The 17,458-nt window shown below is 41.8% G+C and overlaps 1 non-coding gene across 1 annotated transcript; it reads right to left on the bottom strand.

Moving 5' to 3' along the window:
* Positions 1-15,542: 15,542 nt before the first annotated feature.
* TRNAR-UCG lies at positions 15,543-15,616 on the bottom strand. The gene has a single exon. It is a non-coding gene; the product is annotated as a tRNA-Arg (tRNA).
* Positions 15,617-17,458: the final 1,842 nt, after the last annotated feature.

Genomic DNA, 17,458 nt, shown 5'->3' with positions numbered 1-17,458 from the left:
GGGAATCTAAGGGAGAGTTTCTCCCAAGGAGGTAGGACACAAAAGGAGGGCGACTCGGAGATTAAGGCACACGAGGGAGGATTTTGGGGTCTTCCTTACACCTTATAATTGTAAGATCTAGCGAAAGGATGTAAGTACCTCTCACCTGCAGCATGAGTAGCTTTGTTAATACATGTTATGATATGTTTTAAACGTGTTGCATGTTAAAGGAGATAGATGCTATGAGATGTAAGATACCCTGTAAAGTTTTGGGATTAAGAGCATGCTTAGATCATCTTGATTTGCTTCCCATTAAGTTTTGGGACTAAGAAGTATAATCAAGTGCCTAAAATGCTTCCCTATAAGTACGGGGTAATTAAGCGCACATAAGGTATTTGGCTAAATGCCAAGCAAGTACAAGTACAAGAAATTATTAGTTAAAAGGAAGTATTTTACTTTAGAAAGGTATGTACTGAACACAAGGTCATTGGATGAGCTCCTAGATCGCCCCTAGGCTCCTAGACCGCCTCGTAGTACCTTAATGGGTTCAGGATTAGCTACCTCAGATCTTATTAAGGATGCACACAAAATGGTACAATGCCGGGCCCAAGCAAGTGATTATTATTTTCACTATTACGTAATATAAAGTTTTTAAACTTCATGGTTTGTCTTAGTGGAAGTTTCCTAAGTTTAGAATTGAGTTATGTAGTGCAGTAGTGGCAAACTCCATAATATGCTAAGATGACTATTTTATTTTGTTACTAGCATGGTTTTGTGTTGATGGTTTGCATGATAAACTGGTTTGAAAATACATGTCATGTGCATATTTTTGAGGGATGGTTTTGGGTATGAACTATTGGCAAAAGCATGGTTACAATGTTGCATTTTCTTCAAGCAGTTTAAAAAGCATGCCTTCTTTTAATGTCTCATTTTGTGAGTAGATGGTACTTACTAAGCATCCGATTATAGATTTGCATTTCCTTGTACTGCAGATAAAGGTAAAGAAAAACTCGAGAAGGAGGAGACAACATGAGCAGTGCTTAGGGGTGTGTGCGTGTGTGGCGAAACAATGGAAAGAGATCAGAGAGTTTGTTACTGTGGGGAACGTGTAGAACTTTAGTTTGTTTTCTTCTCTCTGTTTTATATAAGATACTGGCACTAATCGGTTTAGAATAAAATTGATGGCTTGGCAAAATTTGAATGACAAGTGAAAGTGAAAAAGAGGAGAACAAGCTTTTCCGACGGAGAAAGGGGTCCTCCGCACGACCCGTGGCACGGCCGTACGGGTTCACACGACCTTGCCCTTCCTCCTCTCGGCCAACGTGACATGGCCGTGTGATTCCACACGGCCGTGCCCTTCCCCCTCTCGGCCAAGGTGACACGGCCATGTGATTCCACACGGCCGTGCCCTTCTTCCTCTCGGCCGAGGTGACACGGCCGTGTGGAATCACACGATCATGCAATTGTTTGGTCAACCGAACCTCATTTTCGATCGACCGACCATGCTGTGATACCATGTTTGCGAGCCTGATCTGTTTTACCAATTTTGCCTCTTCGGTCGACCAAACCTTCATTCGGTCGACTGATAAAATGCCTTTTTCGGTCAATTAAACCTCTTGTTCAGTCAACTGAACCCTTGGCCAAATGAAGGTTTCTGAGTGCTGGACGCGTGGCTCTAACAGAGCCTGATTCTGAGTTCTAAGTCAAAAGTTATGACCCTTTGATGTTCAAGGGGTCATATGATTCTGCAACACAAAGTTAGTTCGATATAACAATAATATTCCTGCAAAACAAAGTTAGCACAACTATATATGAATAGTAAGATGTATGTAGTATTAGACAATAGAACTATCTTGATCTCAACTTGGAAACCTTCTTGGTTTCTTCAGTTGGATCAGCGACCTTAGGTTGTTCCTAACAGGAACACGACCTCACTGTCGCTCCTCCAGTTGCTTACCTCTGTTGGTTGCTACTCGGAAAACCTATAGGTTCCACTGTACAAAAATTTTGTACAAAGGTCTGAACCTTTTCCTAGCTACCATGTGTTCTTTTAAATTAAATTTTGGATCGCCTGCGAAACTTAACACGTTTGATCCAAAACTTAATCTATTTATTCTTTTAGGTTTTGACTTGGATCTCCTGCGGAACTTAACACGTTCGACCCAAGTCTCCTTAAGTTATTAATTCCATTAAATATTAATTTCCATAAAAGGTTCCCAGTACTGACGTGGCGAGGCACATGACCTTCTTGGATATGGGAGCAACCACCACCGACTAGACAAAACCTTTAATAGAAAGCTAATATTTAATTTCCTAAAACAACTTTAGGTTAACCAAAGAGAACAATCAAATCACAAGGAAAAGAAAGAAACAAAAGAACACAACTTCGAAAAAACATATTCGAAATACTAGAACGTAAGCCTCTTGTATTTGGTATTATTTCCATAAATAACTAGCATGATGCGGAAATAGAAATTACTAGTTATACCTTGTAGAAAAAAACCTCTTGATCTTCTACCGTATTCCTCTTCTAACCTCGGACATTGTGTGGGCAACGATCTTCCAAGATGAGAAACCACCAACCACCTTATTCTCCTCCAAGCAAGGTTCGGCCACAAAAGAAAAGCTTTACCAAGGAGAAAAATCAAAATACTAACCAAGCTCCAAGAGATGCTAGCTTTCTCTCCTTCTTCTTCTTCTTCTCCGAGTAGTATCCGGCCACCACAAGAACTCCAAGGGAGAGGGAGAGGTTCGGCCACCACAAGAGGAAGAGAAGGAGATGATGGCCGGCCACACCAAGGAACAAAAGAGGGAGAGGAATAATAGATGTTATCTCTCTTGAAGGCACCCTCACCCCTTCTTTTATATTCCTTGGCCTAGGCAAATTAGGAAATTTAATTACAATAAAATTTCCTCAATTTCCTTGACATGATTTAATTTAGAAAAATAAAATAAATTTTCCAAATCAATCTTCAATGGCCGGCCACATCATTGGAGAACAAATTGGACAAGTTTTAATCAACAATTAAAACTTCCTAATTTGTTTCCGGAAATTTTAAAAAATAAAATTTCTCTTTAAAATCTCTTCATGGTTAATAAAAGGAAATATCTATAATTTTAATTTTATTAACATGTGAATAATTTTAAAGAGAAAATAAAACATCTCTCCAATCTACAAATAAGGAAAGAGATCTAATCTCTTTCTTTAATCTTTTGTAAATCTTTTACAAGAGAGATATTTTAATTCTAATTCTTTTTAAATTATATCTTCCACATTATAATAAAAATTAAAATTAAATTTCTTTTTTAATTTATTTTGGCCGGCCCCCACTAGCTTGGGTTCAAGCTAGGGCCGGCCACCCAATAATATACCTAGGCCGGCCCTAGCTTGGTTCCCAAGCTAGCTTGGCCGACCCCTTATTGGTGGGTATAGAAGGTGGGTATAGGTGAGTATAAAACTCTATAAATAAGAGGCTACGATAGGGACCGAGAGGAGGAATTGGTTTTGGTCTCCCGATAAAATTAAGCATCCCATGTTCGCCCCGAACACACAACTTAATTTTATCAATGATAATTCATTCCACTAGAGAACTATCATTGAACTACCGCACCAATCCCAAATTACATTTTTGGGCTCCTTCTTATTATGAGTGTGTTAGTCTCCCTGTGTTTAAGATATCGAATGTCCACTAATTAAGTGAGTTACTGACAACTCATTTAATTAATTTCTTAGTCCAAGAGTAGTACCACTCAACCTTATTATCATGTCGGACTATGTCCACCTGCAGGGTTTAACATGACAATCCTTATGAGCTCCTCTTGAGGACATTATCAACCTAGTATCACTAGGACACAGTTTCCTTCTATAATCAACAACACACACTATAAGTGATATCATTTCCCAACTTATCGGGCTTATTGATTCATCGAACTAAATATCACCCATTGATAAATTAAAGAAATAAATATCAAATATATGTGCTTGTTATTATATTAGGATTAAGAGCACACACTTCCATAATAACTGAGGTCTTTGTTCCTTTATAAAGTCAGTATAAAAAGAACGACCTCAAATGGTCCTACTCAATACACTCTAAGTGTACTAGTGTAATTATATAGTTAAGATAAACTAACACCTAATTACACTACGACCTTCCAATGGTTTGTTCCTTTCCATCTTAGTCGTGAGCTACTGTTTATAATTTATAAGGAACCGATAACATGATCTTCTGTGTGTGACACCACACACCATGTTATCTACAATATAAATTAATTGAACAACTACATTTATCATAAATGTAGACATTTGACTAATGTGATTCTTATTTCTAGATAAATGTTTATACCAAAAGCTAGGCTTTTAGTATACACTCTAACAACCTCAACTTACCTGCCAAACATTGGTCCTCCAAACTTGTTTGGACTTTCTCTGCTTAGTGTTTGATCACCTGATCCACTAAGGTCTTTCCTGCAATACTACATTAGCCAACATCAATAATAATAATACAAAATGCTATTGTAAAACTAAACTTAGAATCACCAAGATCCGTCGATCAACCTTGCTTGGAGTTAACTCCTCCAAGACTTCTCGTTACCTAAGGTTATCTCCCCCTAGGATTTTCTCCATCTGGCTTCACTCACCAGAACCTAAGGTTACCACCCCCTAGGATTTTCTCCACCTGACTTCACTCACTAAGACTAAGCATTCGGCTACCAAGGGATCAGATCCTCAGACTTATCCACCTGACTTCCCTGATCTACTGAGATTTCCCTTCCCTAGACTACAACTAGGACTTATTATTCGGCTACCCAGGGATCAGGTCCTCCAGACCTACCGAATCCATCTAGCTTCCACGATCTACCGAGATTTCCCTTGCCTAGCCTACAACTAGGACTTCCCTTGCCTAACCACAGTTAGGACTAGTCACTCAGCTGACTTCCCACCCTTGCCTAGCCACAACTACAACTTCCCATGATCAAGTTTCGTTAAACTTACTTAGACATATTTGTCGGATATTAAAACCTTGGAGGTCGGTTCCACTAATAATATAGCTCTGCTCGGGGCGTCTGGAAGGGTTCCAGGCGCCTGGAATGGGATAATATTTTATCCTTGACGCAACGGTACGTGCCATGTCAAATTTGGCTAAGTTTTGGGTTCCGAGCGCCCTGGATTGCATTCCTGGTGCCCCGAAGGTGAAAGTCAACCTTATGTTGAAATTCTCTCCGAGCCTCCAACTTCGGCTTCGCTTGTTTCTGTCCGGGTCTTCCGCTCCGGTTCTGCTTGCTTGGGTGATTTCGGCCATCCAGAATAGGGCTCACCCGGACCCAACTTCCGGCCTTCTTCTCGAGCAAGCTTCCGCTCTGGCTTCTCGTCCCTCGAAATCGTTGTGTGCTTTCTCGTACGTTAGCGTACTCTTCTACAGATTTCCGTCCCTCAAACAGTTGTGTCTTTTGCTCCTTGAGCAATATTCCACTCCGACTTCTTGTCCCTCAGAAACACCGCACACTCCCTTCTCGTCCATCGGTGTATTCTTCCGCAGCACCTCGTTCCTTAAACACACCTAGCCTTCGGGTTTCTCTCGTGCCATCCTTTTCACTAGTTGCGTCTTTTACTTAACGACCTGTGCTCCTAAATTCCTGCACACTTAGACAGAGGGTTAAATATAACAGGACATAACTTAACTTGTTTGATCATATCAAAACTACCTTGGGGTACCAACAATCTCCCCCTTTTTGATGTGAGCAACCCAAGTTAAGTTAGGGTAAACTAACATAAAGTCAAAACAATAATTTTTGTAATAAAGTGCAAAAATTAAAAAAATGTTAAGCTATCTCCCCCTAGACTTAATCTTCCCTTCTCCCCTCATAAAAAATGAGGTACCAAAAAAATCTAAAGGTAACTTTTCAAATATAAGAAAGTTTTTAGTTTTTAAAAAAAACTTTGATTGTCCAACATTTTGAAACAACTTATCAAGTTTTTGAAAATTTTGAAAAAAAATTGAAAATAATTTGCAACATAAATAATTTTAGAAAGTTTAAGTTTAACAAATACAATTTCTTAAGTTAAACAAATTCACAAAAAAAAATTGAGTAATTTTGGTGAATTAAATATATACTTTCAAAAAAAACTTTGATAGACAAATAATAAAAAAAAAACTTTAAGTTTTTTTTAAAAAAAATTCTAAGTTAAAAATACCAAAAAAATGTTTGAGTAACTATTTAAAGTATTATTTAATTAAAATTAAATACTTTATCAGTTAGTCAATTAAATATTTTATTTCATTAATTGGCTTCCAGGCTGTAGCGAGGTACTAGGCCTTCATGGTTATTGGAGCAACAACTACTTTCTAGACAAAGCCTCTTAAGGAAATCAAACATTTAATTTTCTCGCTGAAAGTCCTAAGTCCAATTGAAGTTCAATTTATACAAGATTTGGAAACCTAATACAGGTTCCTTTCAACTGGATTAATTAGAAATCTTTTAGGAATATATTTCTGAGAAATTTTCCTAATTTGTCCCTTGTGGTAATTAAAATACCAGTTCAAATTAATATATTTCCTAATATTTTGATTTTTCACATTTAAGCATGCACGATTTTTCAAGTCTTCTACTTGTATTTTTAATTTATCATTTTCTAATTTTAATTTTTCAAAATCTTCTAATACACAAGATTTGATTAGAATTAACTTTAATTCTTTATTTTCTTCTTCTAGTTTGCAACAATTTTTAGATAATAATTTAACAAATTTAAATAAGTTATCGGAAGGAAGAGATCATACCTGACTTACCTTGTCGATCTCGTTATCCGTAGCTCCCCCTGTACTGCTGTTTTCTTCTAATGTCGCTCCCCCTTCATCAATGCTCTCGATGCTCATTTCGGATGAACTTGTAGGATCGAAAAGAATTTAGATATCTCCACAATGGCATGATATTGTCCACTTTGGGCCTAAGCCCTCATGATTTTGCTCTTGGACTCTACCCAAAAGGTCTCATGCCAATGGAGATATCATTCTCTTATAAACCCATGATCTTTTCCATGTGTTTTCAATGTGGGACTATGTTTGCAACCTTGCAACCCCAATAATCCCCCCTCAAACAAAGGACCACGGGCTTTCCATGTCCGATCCTCGACCCACCAGGTCTTCCAGCCCCTCGGTTTACCCGACCTACTAGGACTTCCTTGCTTAGTCGCAACTAGGACTTCCTGCCTGGTGTCTGGTCCTCTTGATCCGAACATAGGAGCCCCCACTTTCTTTGTTCGAGGTCAATATTGTACTCACATGGTTCAATCAGACCATAGCTCTTGTGCACAGTCGGTGGTTAAACCTTCTGGCAATCCGGGCTCTGATACCAATTATAGGATCGAAAAGAATTTAGATATCTCCATAATTGCATGATATTGTCCACTTTGGGCCTAAGCCCTCATGGTTTTGCTCTTGGGCTCTCCCCAAAAGGCCTCATGCCAATGGAGATATCTTTTCTCTTATAAACCCATGATATTTTTCATTTGTTTTCAATGTGGGACTATATTTGCAACCTTGCAACCCCAACAGAACTTGCTTCATTTTCATCTTCTTAGTGACTCGCCATTAACGCAAGTCCGGAGAAAGCCTCAATCTCTGATTTGGACGATGTTTTATCTTGTTGCCTTTAGCGTCTTGTACTTGTTAGATTGGACAGACTTCTTGTTCTTTCCTTTAGCCTTGTCCTTGACCTTTAACTTAGGGTAGTTGTCTTTAACGTGTCATTTTTCATTGCAGGGGTAGCATCTGATTGTTCTTTTCTTTCTACCCTACAGATGGTTAGTTTTTCTAGATTTAACTAATTTTTTAAATCGCCTTACCATCATTGCCGTTTTTTCGTTGTCGAGAGAGGATTTTGAATCTTGTTCGTTCATCCTTGCCTTAAAGGCAATGTTATGCTTCAGCTCCTTCTTCGGATTTACACATCTCGTTTCATGGACTTCAAATGTTGAAAATATTTCCTCTAAGGTAACAGATTCTAAATCTTTAGATATATATTAAGAATCTACTAATGATGTCTACTCTGTAGTTCTAGAAAATACATTAAGCACGTACCTTAACGAATCTCAGTTGCTTACTTTTTCTCCGAGATTTGTGAGTCCGATGATTAGTTCCTTCATTCTTGAGTGAAGATGTTTCTTCTGCTTCCAATTTTATGTTACTCAGCTGGTTCCTTAGCGGATCTCGTCTCGTGAGCTTGGCTTGGGATGCCCCTTCATGTAGCTTAAGGAACTTCTCCCAAAGCACCTTTGCTGAGTTGTAGGCGCCGATCCGGTTGACTTCTTGTGGTGGTAGGATGCTCAGCAGATGGAACTCTGCTTTTCCGTTTTCCACGAAGTTGGCCTGCTCCTTCTTTGTCCACTAGTATTCTTCCTTACCTTCGGGTGCTACAAAACTGAACTTCATTATTAAAAGCAATTTAAAATCGATTTTAAAGAATACCTCCATCCATTCTCCTTTTCCAGCTTGCGAACTCCCCCTCGAACTTTGGTGAGTAGATGCTCGGTCCGGCCATCGTCTCATGTGCTTCGTTTGATGGTTAGTCCTCCTGAAGCGTCCTAGCTCTGATACCACTTGTTAGGACCCTTGGCGGCTGGCTAAAGGGGGGTGAATAACCCCTGCATAAATCAAGCAAACGAACATTTCTCAGACTTATAACTTAATTAAAATAAACACTTGCATAAAAGAATAATAAAGAAACTAAAAGAAAAGAGGCACCGAGAATTTACTTGGTTACAATCGGGGAGGTTGTTAATCCAAGGAAGTTAAAGCCCACTAAAAATCTCCTTCAGGCGGACAAGCCTCTTTACATCAATGAATGCACAGAAAGACGAAGCTAAACAGAAAAGTAAAAGCGCATAAGTGTTGTTTGGATATTTCTGATTGTTCTTAGCTTCTGGGAGCATGACTGCTTATATAACTCCGATCGGGGCGCCTGGAAGGGTTCTAGACGCTTGGAATGGGATAATATTTTATATCCAACGAAACGGTATATGCCACGTTGAATTTGGCTAAGTTTTGGGTTCCGGGCGCCCAGAATGGTTCTGGGCTCCCCTGACTGCTCCGGGCGCCAGGAATGGTTCCGGGCTCCCCGAAGGTGAAAGTCAATTTTTTGTTGACTTTCTCTCCGGGCCTCTAGCTTCGGCTCTGCTTGCTTTAGTCCGGGTCTTCCGCTCTAGCTCCACTCGCTTAAGTGATTTCGGCCATCTGGAGTAAGGCTCACCCAAACCCAACTTCCGGCCTTCTCCTCGAGCAAGCTTCCGCTCCGGCTTCTCGTCCCTCGGAATAGCCGCGTGCTTCCTTCTTATCCACCAGCATACTATTCCACAGCTTTTCATCCCTCAGACAGTTGCGACTTTTGCTCCTTGAGCAATCTTCCGCTTCAGCTTCTCGTCCCTCGGAAACACCGCACAATCCCTTCTCGTCCACCGGTATACTCTTCCGTAGCACCTCGTCCCTCAGATGCACCGAGCTCGTCGGCTCTCTCTCGTGTCGTCCTTCTCGCTAGCTATGTCTTTTGCTCGACACTTTGTGCTCCTAAGTTCCTGCACACTTAGACACAAGGTTAAACACAACCGAACCTAACTTAACTTGTTTGATCACATCAAAACTACCTTGGGGTACCAACAACACCTCCGACCACCACTTCTCCCCTCACACGGTGCCCCTTTTTCCTTCTGCATTTAGGCCTCCGCCACCATGAATGGAGGAGGGATGGAGTTCCTTCTTCGTGCTTCTATTCGCATCGCCACCACAAGAAGAGACTCCTTAGTTGCCTCACCGCCTCCTACTATCTTCCCCGTATTGACGCCGCATAGGAGCATCGTCGTCGTCTAACCCACACCGACGCATACCTCTGCCACCTCGCCGCCTCCCATCTCATCGCATCCTCCTTAGACAAGGAGGCCACCGCCGAGCTGCTCATCTCCCTCTCCATGCGCCACAACCTAGGTGCCACGCGCCATTGCCGCCTCAACAGCCACAGCAACCTCGTCGGCCAGCAACCCTTTCCCATCACGCGCACTGCCTTCCCCTCTACCGCACAATGCTGACGTCAGCCAAGGAGGCACCGCCTCCTCCCCTTGCGCTGACAGCTTAGACCTACACCCTCGTTGTTGACTCTGCCGGAATCCCTCTCTCGCCACCCCCTCACCGACAGCTGCTACATGCTGATAACCCACGGGTCAACATTCCACGTGCCGACTCCACCCCCATTTTAGCATCCACAGCAGGCTAACCGCTACGCTGATGCCCACCATCAGTTGCTGCCTTTGGACAACCACCCTCGCTGATCATGCTACTAGCCTCATGGCCACTGTCGTCGTCCTCTAAGCCACTTCCGGCCATTGCTATCACCTTCTGGTTCTGTGTTGTCTATTATGTTTCGACTTGCATGCCATTATCATATCTCGGCCTGCGTGTCGACATCATATCTCAGCTTTCGTACCATTCTTGTACCATGGCCTGCGTGCCACTAGTATCTCCTGGGTTGCACGCCGCTATTATCTCTCAGCCTGTGTGTCGCTACTATCTCTCGGCCTGCATGTTGTCTTCTGGATCCAAATCGCATTCGACTCCACGCCGCCAGACCCAGCTCCACATCCGGCTCCCGGTCATCTGCTCTTCCGGGTTACAACAACTTGAGCAGTGTCCCAATCAGCTTACTAATCCACCCGAGGGTGCCCCCTAGGCCATGGTACGTCCTTTGTTCATATTTTATATGTATTTCATTATTTTATGTCTTAGTCTATTACTTATATACTCGTTGGATCTGCCTCGAGCATCGGGGTACTAAGGACCGGGGCGACCCGGTTGCTGGCTGCAGGTAGTGTTGACTAGAAGACTTTTGACTACTTGGTCAACATAGAAGTCATCTGAGCATACCCCCCTCCGAGACATCGCGATTCGGTCAACATTCCATCTACCTTACCCGCGCGGTCTGTCTGACTCAGATTCCGAACAGGATCAATTTGACACTGTCTGTGGGAATCTTCTCCACCTGTTCTAGAATGTGGAGATAGATGACGTCGGGAGGCTCTCTGCCATTATCACAGTCTCGGAGGATCCTGACGAGCATATTATCTTCTACCCTCACTCCACGGGTATTCGGGAGTCGAGGTATTGACTTGGAGCTTCAGCTGGTCGATAGGTTAGTTTTTCTATTATATTTTTTCCCCGACTCCACGGGTATTCGGGAGTCGAGGGATCGAGACAGATCCTTAGTCGATTGGCACGACTCCTTGATCAGGTACATTACGGGCTCTACTCCCTTTTTACGGTCATAGAATATACTATAGCTCCCTAATAAGAGAGTACGATCCTAGTTTCTTGATCAAAGACTAGGGCCTTAAATCTTTGATCGAGCACTAGGGTCCCATCTCCCCGATCAGACATTAGGGGCACAGCTCCCCGATCAGACATTAGGGACACAACTTCCCGATCAGTGACTCGCAGTACAGTTTCCCGATCAGGATCTAGGAGCCTCACTCTTTGATTACATGCTAGGGGCCTTACTCTCGGATTAGGGACTAGGGGCCCAGCTCCCCGATCAGGTGTGTTATAGGCTCTGCACCCTTCACCATGAGGTTTTGCATCCTCTTACTACTATAGTCTCTACACCCTTCACCATGGGCTTTGCATCCTCCTACTGTTATAGACTTTGCACCCTTCACCATAGGGCTCTGCATCCTTTTACTGCTATATGCTCTGCACCCTTCACCATGGGGCTCTGCATTCTCTTACTACTATAGGCTCTGTACCCTTCACCATGGGGCTCTGCATCCTCTTACGTCTACAGACTCTTCTCCCTTCACCCACGGTGCTCTGCTTCCTTCTATTGCGATGGACTTTTCTCCCTTATATTACTATGGGCTTCACTCCCTTTGACGGTTAGGGCTCATATTATTCTCTCCTTGACCCCGCGGATATTTGGGAGTCAAGGGATCGACACTATTTCTCTCCTCGACGACTTCACGAGAATTTGGGAGTTGAGGGATCAAGTTAGATACTTAGCTGGTTGACACCACTTCGTGATCAGGTATGATAAGTTCTGATGAGTGAAGTCAGACCCTAGTGAGTGAAGATAGGTGGTGGAAGTCCTAATGAGTGAAACCGAGCCCTAGTGAGTGAAGCTAGGTGGAGAAAGTCTTGGTGAGTAAAGCCAGACAATGAAAGTCCTAGTGAGTAAGTTAGGTAACCCTAGGGGGAGATAACCCTAGGTTATATGTGATCGATTGGTTTCCGATCGACCACGCACGGTCGACCGGACCAGCGAATCTTGAATTTTATTAACACTATTTTACCTTACCATTTTATCTATTATGCTAACTCAGTGTTGTAAGGAAATCTAGCTAGGTCGACGGGTTGACCGAATAACTGGCATGAAGTCTAGATTGGTCGACGGGCTGACCGGATGTCTGGGAAAAGGTAAGTAAAGGTAAGTCACTAGAGGAGATTGACTGTGAGGACGTGCCCCAGTTGAGGGACAGTAGACGTCGGTCCAGTTTAGGTCCATTTGAAATCCTTAAACTGAGACCTTGACTAGTTCCTAATTCTGAGAGGACATGAACTAATTACTCTATTTTTTATATTGTGCTAACACTTGTCTTGCAGGGTATTTTGGACTAACACATTTGTTATAGGGCAAGAAAGCAAGCAAAGAAGCAAAGCTGCCTTCGAATAAATAGTACCCAAAGACGCCTTTCATGGCTATGGAAGGCGCCTCGGTACTGTTCATAGAAGGCGCCTTTCATGGCTATGGAAGGCACCTTCCGCTGGATGAAATTTGGCTGAAGTCTTGGATAAGCACCGATCACTTAGGGATTGATTTTGCCTCATTGGAAGCCTATGGAAGGTACCTTCCAAGCCTTTTATAAGACAGTTTCGAGGAGGCATTGGAACAACAACAACATACGAGCTACTGCTCGTTCATTCAAGCTTCTGACTGCTCTCAATTGCTACTACAACTCTACTACGAAGCTGCTGAGTCTGACGACTAATCAGAGGAGTTCCGATCACGCTCGGTAGATAGACATCAACACAAGAAGAGCTCTCATTTCAATCCATAAGAGTGTTGGTAACCTTTTGTACTTAATTACTATAAAAGGGCAAGTGCAGTATGTTGCACTTGACCTAACCTTTTGTACTCGATTCTCTCTTCCAGGTGTACCGGAGGAGGTTTTTAGTGAATTATCCATCGATAGGTCTGCGGGACCTGAGCCTTGGAGTAGGAGTCGCCGAAGGTTCCGAACCAAGTAAAAACCGCTTGTGTTTTTCTGGTACTTTCTTTCTTACTTTCCACTACGCACTCTGCTTTTAATTTTAAAAAGAAAACAAGTTTTAAAAATCATGTGATTCACCCCTCCTCTCACGTGTGTCATGATCCAACACTCCTCAGCCAAGGAGGCCGCCGCCGAGCCGTTCCTCATCTCCCTCTCCATGTGTTGCAGCCCAAGTGTCGCGCGGCGTTGCCGCCTCAGCGGCCACAACAACCTTGTCGGCCAGCAACCCTTTCCCATCACGCGCACTGCCTTCCCCTTTACCGGACGACACCGACATCAGCCAAGGAGGCATCGCCTCCTCCCCTTGCGCTGATAGCATGGATCTACACCCTCGTTGCCGACTCCGCCGGAATCCCTCTCTCGCCACCCCCCTCGCCGGCAGCCACTACATGCTGATAACCCACGGGTTAGCATTCCACGTGCCGACTCCGCCCCCGTTTCGGCATCCACAGCCGGCTAACCGTTGCGCTGATGCCCTCCAGCAGTTGTTGCCTTTAGACAGCCGCCCTCACTGATCATGCTACCATCCTCATGTCCATTGTCGTCGTCCTCTAAGCCATTTCCGACCATTGCTATCATCTTCTGGTTCTGTGTTGGCTATTCTATTTAGGCTTGCATGCTGTTATCATATCTTGGCCTATGTGGCGACGGCATATCTCAGCTTTCGTGCCATTCTTGTACCTCGGTTTGTGTGCCACTAGTATCTCCCAGCTTGCGCACCGCTATTATCTCTTGGCCTGTATGCCGCTACTATCTCTCGGCCTGCATGTTGTCTTACGGATCCAGGTCGCATTCGACTCCACGCCGCCAAACCCAGCTTCACATCCGGCTCCCGGTCATCTGCTCTTCCGGGTCACGACAACTCGAGCAGCGCCCCGATTAGCTCACCGATCCACCCGAGGGCACCCCCTGGGCCAGGGTACGTTCTTCGTTCATATTCTATACATATTTTATTATTTTATGCCGTAGTATGCTACTTATATACTCGTTGAATCTGCCTCGAGTATCGGGGTACCAGGGATCGGGGCGATCCGATCGCTGGCTGCAGGTAGCGTTGACCAGAGGACTTCTGACTACTTGGTCAACATAAAAGCCATCTCAGCATACCCCCCTCCGGGATGCCGTGATTCAGTCAACATTCCATCCACCTCACCCGATGTTTCATCTGACTCAAATTTTGGATAGGATCAATCGACTACTAGGATAAATTTAAAGGTGCAAACTATGTGCCACTTAACATCCCAAGGTTATCTTCCACCGAAAGAAATTAATCCACAGTGTACCATAATTAAGAATTGACTCGTAAGTACATAATTAACTATGAAAGCACTTTGCTATTATACGCTCGGAGCAACACCTATTATATTTTTTAAAAAATAATTAATCAGATTAGGTAACATCGAATTTGAGGCGACTGACTTGGCCCCATAGAAGTTTCCCACTAGCCGTCAGAGTAAATTGGGAAGTGCTCATAGCGAGTGGCTCAGAAGCCCAACGTCCCTTGGTTGTGAGTTTCATTTAGAGAAAAAATTTCTACAAATACATCATAATTAAAAATTAAATCGTAAATATTTAAATAATAACTAAACACTCTTCTACTATACTATAACCCCGGAGGTAACACCTATTGTTTCAAAAAATAATTAACCAGGCTGGGTAACGTCGAGCCTGGGGCGACCAGCCCGACCCCATGGAAGTTTTCCACTGGCCACCAGGGTAAATCCGAAAGTGCTTGTAGCTGACAGCTCAGGAGCCCAACATCCTTTAGTTGCGTGCCTCATTTGGAGGAAAAATTCTTATAAATTCGTCATAATTGAGGCTCAAATCACAAGAAGTTGAGCGATAATCTGGATGTCATGTCGCTGTACCATAATCCCGGGGCACTTATTGTTTCAAGTACTTAGATTGTGTTGTAAAAATAAAATAAATCTCAAAATAGATTTTTAAGAGAGCTATGTAATTGAAATAATCATTTTTTTGGCATTTAAAAAAATCCAAATGAAAAGCAAATTTATGATGGTGCATCACAAGTGGATTTGTGAGGTAGGAATATGATCACAAATTCTATTTTTATTATTTTTTGTTTTAAAAAAAACTTAAATTAGACCATAAGACCTAGTAGTTTACACAAATGTCTTTTATACATATCTGTAAAAAATAATTTTGTGTTGACTGACCTTGCTCTTCCATCGGTAGGTCATTGGGTTTGCAACAATTGTCTATTTGGAGAATTAATAAATAGAACAATAAAAAATACAGACGACCACAGTGGGAGTCGAACCCACGACCTTCTGATCCGAAGTCAGACGCGCTAATCCACTGCGCTATGCGGTCACGATGTCAATTGGACTTTAATTTTATTTATATTTGTAAACTCTTAGGCACATTTTTATATTTCCCAAACGGCAAATTTTCTTTATTTTCAATTTAGGCTAAAGCCTGAATGGGCTAGGTTTCCGATGGCAATCGGCCTACCAATTAGGGTTGCTGGAGCCCACTTAATTGGGTTGAAGGATGTGCCTGAATTAAATACACATCTAATTCATATTATTAAAGTAATAATCCTACCATATGTATTTTGTCATCAAAAGGGATCGGATTCCAAATTCGATAAAATTGAGATAAATATCTTCCTTATATGTTAGTAATTATTCTAAAGGTTAGTAGTCGTCCGTGATTTACCTCGTCTGTGTAGACCCTGGGACGAATTGACGGGGGCGTTGGGGACGAGCGTATTCACCTTTTATCATCATCAAAAGGGTTCGGATTTAATATTCTCCGTTTCCATCCTTATTTATTATATCTATTTTCATCTCCGTTTCCATTCTCATCAGATTTTAAATTTTAAATTTTCATCCTCATCCTCATCCTCATCCTCATTGAAAATCGAATATTTTTTTTCATATTAATACCCATTGAGGATAGAATATTCATCTTCATATTAATATGCACGTTAGAGGATCGTATACTAATAACTTTAATAATTTTCTTCGTTCCATTAATATATATATATATATATATATATTAACATCAAATAAAAAGAATATAATTAAAATAAATAAATTAAACATCTATAACTTACACTTAATTATAAAAATTTTTAATCATAAAGCACCAGAAAATTATTATCTTACAATTATTCTTTTTGAGTTTTCATATTTTGAAACATTTGTAGATAACTTCATTATCAACTATTAGAAATATATATATTTCTCTTTATAGACAATAAGACTATCATATCTAATCATCATCCATTCAATTGTGTAATCTTGTTGGTGCTGGATGCATAATATGTTGCTTAGGGTTTTGATATATAACTAAGGTTAAAATTAAATTAGTTGTGATCTAACTATTTGTGTCAAGTTTGTAGGTGTAGGATGCTTGACAAGGAACAAAGTCCAAGTTAATGAAGCTAGCAACGACGAAGTCCTAATGAGTGAAGGTAGGCGGTAGAAAAATTCTAGTTAGTGAAGTTAGGTAGTACGCAGGCAACTGAAGTCTTGGTTGGACACTAAGAAGATAAATTCCCAGTTGGAAGCTAGGTGAATCAAATCTAAGTAATTAAGTTTTGACAGATAAATTCTTAGCTAGAGGCTATATGACGCAAGTCTAAGTAATTAAGATTTGACAAGCAAAATTCCTACTGGAGGCTAGGTGACTCAAGTCTAAGTGTTTAAGGCTTAATAGGAAAGATGGAGTCTAGGTAGATTAAGTCCAAGTGATTAAGGCTTGGTAGACAAAATTCATAGTCGAAGACTAGGTGACTCAAGTCCAAGTAATTAAGGTTCAACAGATAAAATTTTTAGTTAGACGCTAGATGAATCAAGTCCAAGTGTGTGGAATTAGTTGGAAGCTGATTGCTTGGCAAAAAGTGTGGAATCAGCTGGAAGCTAATTGCTTGGTAAACTGAACTAAACGAGTCAAATCTAGTCAAGTAAGTGCGAGTAACTTCACATTCTATATTATATGTATTACATGTAACAACTGTAAGGAAATATGTTTGACAGTTCCAGGCAATCAGATGGAATTCGAGGGCAACTGGTTGACAATAACTCTTGATGAAGGGATTTTAGAGGTCCAAGTGATCGTAGCTAGGTCAAAGCGACCAGAGCGTATGAGCAATCGGAGCATCTTCTAGGTGACCAGGAGACGGTGTTATTAGCATTCTGAACAAGG

The sequence above is a fragment of the Zingiber officinale genome, chromosome 2A, assembly GCF_018446385.1.
Source record: "Zingiber officinale cultivar Zhangliang chromosome 2A, Zo_v1.1, whole genome shotgun sequence".
NCBI classification, from domain to species: Eukaryota; Viridiplantae; Streptophyta; class Magnoliopsida; order Zingiberales; family Zingiberaceae; genus Zingiber; species Zingiber officinale.
The sequence above is the reverse complement of the archived record's forward strand: the minus strand, read 5'-3'. Positions and strand labels throughout refer to the sequence as shown.